The following is a 10,075-nucleotide window of genomic DNA, read 5'->3' on the forward strand; positions in this document are numbered from 1 at the left end:
ATAAGACTATTGAATGGTTCCCTTATACCATGAGATGGACTCTGACCTCACAATCTACCTTGTCATGACCTTGCATCTTATTGTCTACCTGCAATGCACTTCCCTGTGGCTGCAACTCTTTACTCCGTATTCTGTTACTGTTTTTACCCTGTACTACCTCAATGTACTGTGTAATGAATTGATCTGTACGAATGGTATGCAAGACAAGTTTTTCACTGTACCTTGGTACAAGTGACAATAATAAACCAATACCAATACCAATTTAGTGCTGTAAACAGCAAAACATCAAATTTCACATCATATAAGACAGTGATAATAAACCTGATTCTGATTCTGAGAAGTTGAAATTTAACATGTAAGCTGCAGCAGTTGGTAGCAGTGCACACAACATTTGAACCAGGAACCATTCCAGTATAAATTCGGCAACAGTGGAAATAGCTCCATTTGTTGCATGACCACCTCCATCCCCAAACTTGCCTGTACTAACTGATTTTTAGGAGCAGTTTGTACATTTTGAGAAAAATAGTTTGTACACAGCTCAATGTCTACAGCCAGAGGTGGCAGAGGATTGGAAACTGCTTCCTTGAAAGGGCAAGCAAGAGCAGAATACATTCAGGTTGGAAATAATCATACATAGCCTTTGCTTTAATTAACGAAGTCACTATTATAAAAGAACTGACCTTTTCCAACAAATTCAGTAGAAGTAACTCCAGAGAGGTTTCCCTGCATCCCGTCACAGGGAACGTCACTGCAAGGTCCTCGTCAGCCGTTGCCTCCAAGACCTGAAAATCTGCGCCCTGAATCGCAATGCAGAATCTGTCCCCCGGTCACGAATTTCACATGATCTTCACTGCACGACACCTCCAAGACAAAAGTGGGGAGCAGCGACAATCAATAGACATGGCCTTTTTTGAAATCGCAAAGCCCTTGATTCTGTGGAGAATTCTTTTGAACTTTTGCCTTCACTAATTCATCACTATCCCGTTTCTGCAACATGATGGTACACAAGTCATGATCTTGACCAAGGTCAGGGTGGGGATGTTTACTGATGTTTGCACAATGTTCAACTCCATTCACAACTCCTCAGCAGATGAAGTATTCCACACCAATCTAAATCTTAACTAGCCCAGCCACAGAAAAGCTGTAGCTACAAGAGCAGGTCAGTTGCTGGATATTCTTTTGTGAGTGACCCACCTCCTGACAACACCCCAAAAGCCTCCTCACAGTCAGAAGTGTGATGAAGGTTCTCTACTTGCCTGGAGGAATGCAGCTGCAACACTACCCAATAAACTCCACACCATCCAAGACAAGGCAACTTGCATGATTGGTATCAAAACAGATAATGCTGAAAGTGCTCAGCAGGTCAGGCAGATGTGTGGAAAGAGATACAAAGTTATCATTCTGTGTTGAAGACCAGTTGTCCAGCTCAGTGTTACCAGCATCTTCTGCTTTTTATCTCGTCTGGAGACAACCTACCTCAAACAAAGTGACCAGTGTACATAATGAGGGAACTGAAGATTCCTCATATCCATCTCAGGATCCATGTGACCATCAATATCCTGATGCAAGGTCTTCACCCGAAACATTGACCATCCCCTTGCCTCCACAGATGCTGCTTGACCCACAGTTTGATTTTGCTGCCACTCAATAGGTTGAGTAGGTGAAGATTTGTGAACCTAATGAGTGGTGGAAGTTGGAACTCCACACACCCTATGCTGACCCACTCAAACTCATTGGCCAGTGTACCAGGCCCTGTACTTACCTGAATTACTTTGCCAAATTGTTTTTGGCATCTTTAGAAATGGGGAAGAAGGGGGTTGTCCATGCTCTTCTGCTGGATGGTTGGTTCTCACGATACCTGTCTTGTATGACATTTCCTTGCCCTTACCTTCTGCTGTACCTCAAAGTTACGGCCATTATGCCCGGTACACTAACAGTAGTATGAAATTAAGGAAACCTGCTCCCTGAGCTGAAAAGTCTGACTGGTCAGTGGTGAATCTTCCCAGTGAGTGCATCCTGGTACTTGAGATCACAGTGTCACATGTTTCACCCTGGCTTATCTAAATTCATAAATTTGATTCCGTTTAGCTCCCAGAAGACATTAGGGCATTCACTTCTCCTGAGTAATCATTAATATCCACCTGAACAGGCAGATATCATATCCAAAGGACAAAACTTCCTCAGTACTCTAACGACATATCGATTTAGACTGCATGCTGAAATGGGATTCTGAATCCACTTTCAGTAGCATATGGACCACTCAAAGTGGGGAAGAAGCATTTGGGATGGTATTGAGAAACTCAAGGCCATGCATCAGGAGATGTCCTGCTTAAGTGGAGAAGGAGTGCACCACCATTTACTTGCTTCCTCAACAACCACCTCCTGTCCCATCTGTGAAAGAGTCTGTAATCTCCACATTGGCCACCTCAGAAGCCACAAAACTGAAGTGGAAGCAAGTCATTGTCCATCCCAGGTGACCACCTAAGAAGAAGAAAAATGTTCCAACATGGCCCTACCTACACTGAAGCAATAGGCTGGTGGGGGGGCTTTGAAGATTATCATATCATTACATAAGACTTCAACTTCATAAGTAGAGGGTCACTCAAAGCCTGAACATTCCTTATCAGCAGTTAATAGTTGCTCCGGAAACATACTTAGCAACCATTGTACTGTTGGGGCCCACATACAGATGAAAGAAAATGTTATATCAACGTGAATAAGAAATTATCCATTGTGGAGTTTCTAGAAAAGAAAATGATATTACTGTGGTTGAAGAAAATCTCAGTGCATTAAGGACTATTAATAGTTGTCTGTTAAGAATAAATTGCTGTTATTCAGTTGCATTTTTTAAGCTGGCTGCCCTGGATATTTACAGGGATTCTGCTGAACTCGCAACAGATCTAACAGGATATTAAGGGACTATTGAAAAATCTTTGGAACCTGGTTGCCTCAACCTCCCAATTAATCAGTGTCTCAACTTTAAAATCCTAATCCTTGTTTTCAAATCCCTGAATGATCTGCCTTGCTCTTTCCTGTCTCTGTAATCTCTTTCAGTTATAAAAGTCTCAATGATATTTGAGCTCTACCATTTCTGGCTTCTTGCCAGATGTTAATTGATCCACTGTGTTGACTTCCAGCTGTTGAGGTCCTCAAAGCCCATGGGTCAGGTAAGGATAACAGACTCTCTTCCCTACAGTAGTGCTAAGCATGGGTCTCACTGTATACCAATGCCAAACAGTACTGGTGGGTACAATACTGATGGAGACAGGTCTGTGCTGTTTAACACAGGGGTACAAGTCTGTTGCTCTATAATATAGGATACAGTATTGAAAGTACAGGTCTGTTGTTGTGTAACACAAGGGTATGGTATTGAAGGGTACAGGTCTGTAACTCTATTGCACAGTGCTACTCATTGACAAGTGCAATTCTGTTATTGTATAACACTGGGGTGCAGAACCAGAGAGTGCAAATCTGTTGCTGCAAAACACTGAGGTATAGTACCAATAGGCACAAGTCTGCTGCTGTGTAACACTGTATGTGCAACAGTGCTGGAGGGTGTAGCTATATGTCTAGGATTTAAATATCCACAAGCAAAATGGGCAGTTTGACATGAGCATCAATCTATTGTGGTGTTAAGAAACATTCCATTCTTCCTGATCACAAAGGATGCTAAATTAAGGACAGATGAAAAATAATGTTCTTTTACAACCAGCAGCCCAAAGGCTGAGTCCAGATGAAAAAGGAGATCACAGGACACTAATAAATTCTGAAGTGAGTTACAGGAAGAGATCTAAGGCAAGAATGTTTCAGTAAAAGGAGTTAATAATACACGCAGAGATGCTGAGGGAACTTAGACTTCAAACAGCGGCATCAATATAAAAGAAGTCATTGAAATCAGCAAAAACCCCAGGAACAACAATCACACAAGGAAGGACCCTGAGTTCTAGAGTGAGCCTGGCTTGTTCCTCTTAAATTGGGTAGTATCTGAGTCTAAGCTAAAATTTACTGACTGAATTGTTAAAAGAAATGATCATTTTTATTGGGTAACTTACACATAATAAAGAGTGCTACATGTAATAATGAGTGTTAAAGTTCTTTGTCTGACATGTGAGTTGACCAAAGGACAAAAGGATCAATATGGGTACAGGTCTGTCACTGTACACCATTGGTATACAATATTGGGGTTGCACAGGTCAGTCATTGTCTATGACTGGGATACAGTGCTGGTGGGCATACATCAGTCAATATGACAGCATATAAGCCTTTCACTGAATAAACCCTGGGGTGTAGATCACTGTAAAATGAGAACAGAAAATGCTGGAAAAACTCAGCAGATCAGACAGCATCTGTGGAAAGAGAAATAGAGTTAACATTTCAGGTCAAAGACGTGGGTTAGAACTAGGAAAGGGAGGGAAAAAAGTTTTGAAGAGAAGATGGAGGTGAGGAATGGATAGGACAAATAGAATATCTATGATGGGTTGATGCCAAGGTTGCTGAAGGAATGAATTATTAATGGGGCAGTTAGAGAGTGACAAAGAAATGTGGTGCGTTGCATATAGCAGGTCAGGGTGCACTAATGAAGAAGGGGCAAAAGGACAATGACAAAGAAACTAAACTGAGTCAATATCACAGATAGATCACAGCAAACAGAAGTGGCTACTTCTGATAAAAACAAAGAAACTGAGTTATTGGAAGTTGGAGAATTCGATATTTAGTCCTGCAGACTGCAATGTGCTCAAGCAGAAGATGAAATACTCTTCTTAAGTTTACGTTTGACCTCATTATAATGGTGCAGGAGGCCACAGACAGGAGATCAGCAGGGACACAATCCTGGTGGGAAAAGGTCCGCCACTGCATAACCCTGGGAGACAGTACTGGTGGGCACAGGTTCATCACTGCATAACATTGGAATACAATCCTGGTGGGCACAGGTCTACCACCACATAATACTGGGTACAGAACTGGTGGCACTAGTCTGGCAAGGTGGATAGGAGCACTGGAGATGTGGTGCATGGACCATGTGGGAGTGAGGCATCAAAGGGACAGCAAACGAAGCAGTGAACAAACAGTGAGAGATCAGCCAGGACTATGGTATTTGTGTCTTTAAACATGACTAAAAATATCAGTACATTGTTACAACTGGTTAATAAAACATGTTTTGTGTAAGTGGTCTTTGGAAGTGGCTTGGATTGTAAAACTGCCATCTCCACAAAAAAAAGTTGCACAAAACCGTGGTACATGCTGAATTACATATAATGTCCTCAACCGTGGAACAATCAATATAAGGCCTAGTGAAATAAGTTTGAATACAATGGAGTCTTTCAACTTTCCATTTAGCCTGTTTGGCTGAATGACTGGCAGTCATACCAACTCCATTAGGGAAGTGAAAATAGCGATATTGATGGCTTTGTACAAAATAGGGGCTGAAAAATATTCATTCATGCAACTCTTCTTAATTTTTTTTCCCCCAATATCCTGGTAATGATTTCTTTTCAATGAAAATTGTAGAAGGCTGAAGAAGTATTGAAATGAACCCTGGTCACTATGCTGTAACAGCGTTACGCTAACCACTACACTACTGTGCTGACAGGCAAAAAAAGAAAAGGAATATTGGGAGTAAAGGAGGAAATCAAAGCAATGGTAAGGATGGATATTGGCTCAGAAAATCATGATGCAGACTCTTTATGGATGGAGCTAAGAAACACTAAGGGACCGTAAACAAGGGTGGGAGGTCATCTATGGGCACCTAAACAGTAATGGTGATGTAGGCAATGGAATTAAACAGGAAATTAAAGATGCACACAAGAAAGTTCAACTATAATTATAGGTAACTTTAATCTACATATAGATTGGCCAAACCAAATTGGCAATAATACTGTGGAGGGGGAGTTCCTGGAATGTGTACATGATTTTTTTAAACCAATACTTTAAGAAAGCAGCAAGAGAACAGGCTGACCCCAGGTAGGGTATTGTGCAATAAGAGAGGAATAATCATAAATTTTGTTGTGTTTGGTCCTTTAGAGAACACGATAGGTTTCTTCATTTAGATGGAGAGTGAAGAAATAGAAACAAGGGTCCTGAATCTGAACAAAGGAAACAACAAAGCTGAGATGCGAGTTGGCTCTGATAGAATGGGGAAGTTTACTAAACGGGTTGATGGTGAACAAGCAGTAGATTATATTTAAATATTGTGCTTGAATTGCAACAATTATTCATTCCTGCCTGGCACAAAAGTAAGACAGTGAAGAGGGTTCAACCATGGTTTACAAAGGAAATTAGGGTTTGTGTTACAGTAAAACTCTGATAATCAGAATATGGGGTATACCATTTAGAACCAAGATCAGGAGAAATCTCTTCACCCAGAGGGTGGTGAACCTGTGGAATTTTCTACCACAGAAGAGAGGCTGAATCATTAAATATATTCAAGAAGGAAGTAACTATATCTCTTCATGCTCAAGGTATCAAGGGATATGGGGGACAAGGTGAAAACAGGGTATTTAAATGGATGATCAGCTACGATCATGCAGAATGGTGGAGGAGACTCAATGGGCTGAATGGCCTACCCCACTCCTATTTTCTATGATTCCATGTTCCTGCAGATAACCACCCCTTGATTTCCTTGGTTATATTGCATTGCATGTTCCATGAGACCTCCTCTCATTCTTCTAAACTCGGTAGGATACAGTCCCAGTTTATTCAACTTTTTCTTACACAGTAAACCACTTCGACCCTCCACTCCCCCCCTACCCCACCCCCCTCCATCATTCCTGAAAGCGGACTCTTGAACCTTTGCTTCACTCCCTCTGTGGCAAGTAGATACTGTGGAAAAGATGCACAATACTCTGGATCTGATACCCCAGGTGCATTCTCACCAAGACTCCTTTTAATTGCAGCAAGACGTTTTTCTCCTGTATGCAAATCCTCTCTTACTAAAGACCAACATCCCATTTGCTTTCCTAATTGCTTCCTGCATCTGCATTTTGATTTTCAGTGACTCTGAACATAAATATTTCTCAATCTCTTACTGGTTAAAAAATACTGTTTTGCAGTTTTATGTGCCAAATTGGATAAATTCATATTTTTTCTACATTATATTGCACTTGCCATGTTCTTACTCACTCAGTCAAGTTTGTCTATATCACCTTGAAGCCTCTTTACATCCTCCTCCATACTCACAATCCCACCAGATTTTGTATCAGCAGAGGGCGTGGAAAGATGACACCTAGTTCCCTCAGTTATATTTTTGATATAGATCATGAACAACTAGGGCCCAAGCATTTATCCACGTGATATCCCACTAGTCACAGCCTACCAACCAGAGAAAAAGGCATTAATTTCCACTATTCGCTTTCTGTCCAATAACTGATTCCCAATCCATGTCAGTATATTAACAATTCCATAAATTCTAACCTTGTTGACCAACCTCCTTATAGAAAGGAGGTTTCTATAAAAAACCTCCTTTTTAAAAATCCAAAATCCAAATCCTCTATCTCCACTGGTTCCTCCCTTATCTATTCTACTAGTCACATCCTCAAATAAATTAGTTAAAATGTGATTTTCCTTTCATAAATTCATGATGGCTGTGCTCAATCCTATTATTCTTTAGAATATGTTCTGTTATGACATTCTTCATTATAGATTTCAACATTTTCCCTTTCACTAACATCCCCAGGAATAATTCCAGAATCTATAGAATTCGGAAATACTTTTCTAATGGTGTCCTCCCAGAACAAGCCACAGCTTCCAGAGCAAATAATGATACCAATACCTGTCAGCACTTGTGTTACTTACACTAGAATTTGTAATCATCAACACTTGTAATCCACAAGTAGAGATTTAGATAACTTTAAGGAGCATGAGCCAGATAAAACATTGAATTAAAATGAGCAATTTGAGATGGTCGCCAAGGGAAAACTGCTTCTTTATAGTTTTACCACATAAACACACCACCTTGTTAGATTTTACCAATCAGCTGACGGAGACATAACCAACAAACCAGTTATACATTCGATGAATGGTAATGGATCAAGCACAAGGGTCAAATACTGAAATTTAGCTGACCAGAGCTTTGTCATGAATAAATAATCATCATAGCCAAGGCTATGCACAATGAAATAGGTTTATTAATTATAACAAAAGCAAAGCAAAGACAGTATGACATGTTATCTAGACTTTACAGAAGAGTTAAAACAAGTAACAAGTTTTAACAACAGCCATAAGCATTGTGGCCTTTTGCTACTACTGAATTAACATTGAATTGGAGAGAAGCATTCCTTAAAAATAATTTTATGTAAGATTCTTTTTACTTACTGCTTGACTGGGCTTCCTACTTTTTAAGTGAACCAAAATAGATGCCCTAAAGTTTAAAATGATGTTCAGTCAGTAGACTTGTATCTCAATGTCTTGCTCAGACTCCCTGATGTTATTATGGACATCATCAACCAGCAAGTCACTATATTGCATCTCACTGAGCACACTTAAATAATCTAAGTCCATAGCTTTGACTATTCAGTTGTATTAACATTATCTCGTAGTGCAAGTCTGATCACTTAGCACTATGATTGCTAATTGTGGAGTCAGAATGGGACACCTAGTTTCCTTTGTCCTGATGCAGGGTCTCAACCCAAAATGTCAGCCATCCCTTTTGTCTCTACAGGTGCTGTTCCTCCAGCAGTTTGTTTTTTGCTCCTGATTCCAGCATCTGCAGTCCCTCTTGTGTCTTCCTTTATGAATGTCTGGCTGGCATTTGTGACACTACAAAATGATTGCCATCCCAGCCATCAATTAGAATTGTAAATTTGGTGTCCAATATTCCTCAGGAAGTAGCTCCAGAAATCATTCCCTTCCTCCAACACATCAGGGAGTCTGAGCGAGACTTTGAGATACTTATCCCTTTTGGTGATAATTCTTATAGCCATAACATGCATGTAGTATGCACCTCCAGTACTAACACTTCTTTTTGCAGTTCAACTCTTTATAAATTAATGCAAGATTATTAAAGTAATCTTATTATTACAAGTAAGAAATGTTTGTTAGCAATATTATTCTTTGATGACATCTTGGTTCGATATATGGAAATTCAGTGCATGTTGTCCCTATGATTCATTGAACCAGCCTCTTGCCCTTGTTCAGTGTCCTCTTTCAAATTCAAATATGAGTAAATATTTATTTATGTTTTATATATTGGAATCTATCATTAGCAGATCACATTTAATTGAATTAACCATTATTTATTCAAATTGTTTGTTGCAAGTTGTCCAGCCATTGTAAGTTTATGCTATTATTACTTTTCCTTTGATCTTATGCCAACATGAGGCCTGTACCTGCTGGTACTTTCTCACCAGCCTCCACTATTTTGCTCATCGGCTTGCACCAGTACAGCTCTTCTTCTACTTTAATGGTGTATTGTTTCCAAAGCCCTTTGATCTGTTCCTTTGCCGCTTCCAGCGTAATTAATTCTAATTAATATTATTTCCCTCTGTGACTATTTTGACTAACAAGGTCACACATATACATCTTGTCCTCATTATGTACAGTGCCATTTGTCCAGCTGAATGAAATTTGGAAATTTTGATAGGCACAACTACAGATGTATTGGTCTAGTTGGTCAAACCAATAATCATGTTCAAACCAATAACCATTACAAAAAAAAATCTCAACTTGACATAAAATAAAAACAGAAAATGCTGGGGATACCAGGCAGATTATTAAAGGAGACAAAGTTAACATTTCAAGTCAATGACCCTCCCTCAGATCTGGAAAAGTGACTAAACAAGTTTATTTAAATTGGAGGGAGGAGGAGTGGTGGAGAGAACAAAGGGATATCTGTGGTAAGGTCACATAAACTGCCAGTGTCATTTTATGGGTGGTATCAGAAAATGGATTGATCTCAGAGATTGAGCAAAAACCTGTATCACTGTATTTAGTTCAGAGATTGGTTATGAATCTTGTCGTAATTTCTGGGCCTTCACAATGTTGTAAAGTAATTATTCTACTGGAACAGGGCTAAATACTAAAATGAAAATTTATTATTAATGATAACCATCAAAATATGTAATCTAACAGATTACAGTAG

The sequence above is a fragment of the Pristis pectinata genome, chromosome 3, assembly GCF_009764475.1.
Source record: "Pristis pectinata isolate sPriPec2 chromosome 3, sPriPec2.1.pri, whole genome shotgun sequence".
Classification (NCBI taxonomy): domain Eukaryota; kingdom Metazoa; phylum Chordata; class Chondrichthyes; order Rhinopristiformes; family Pristidae; genus Pristis; species Pristis pectinata.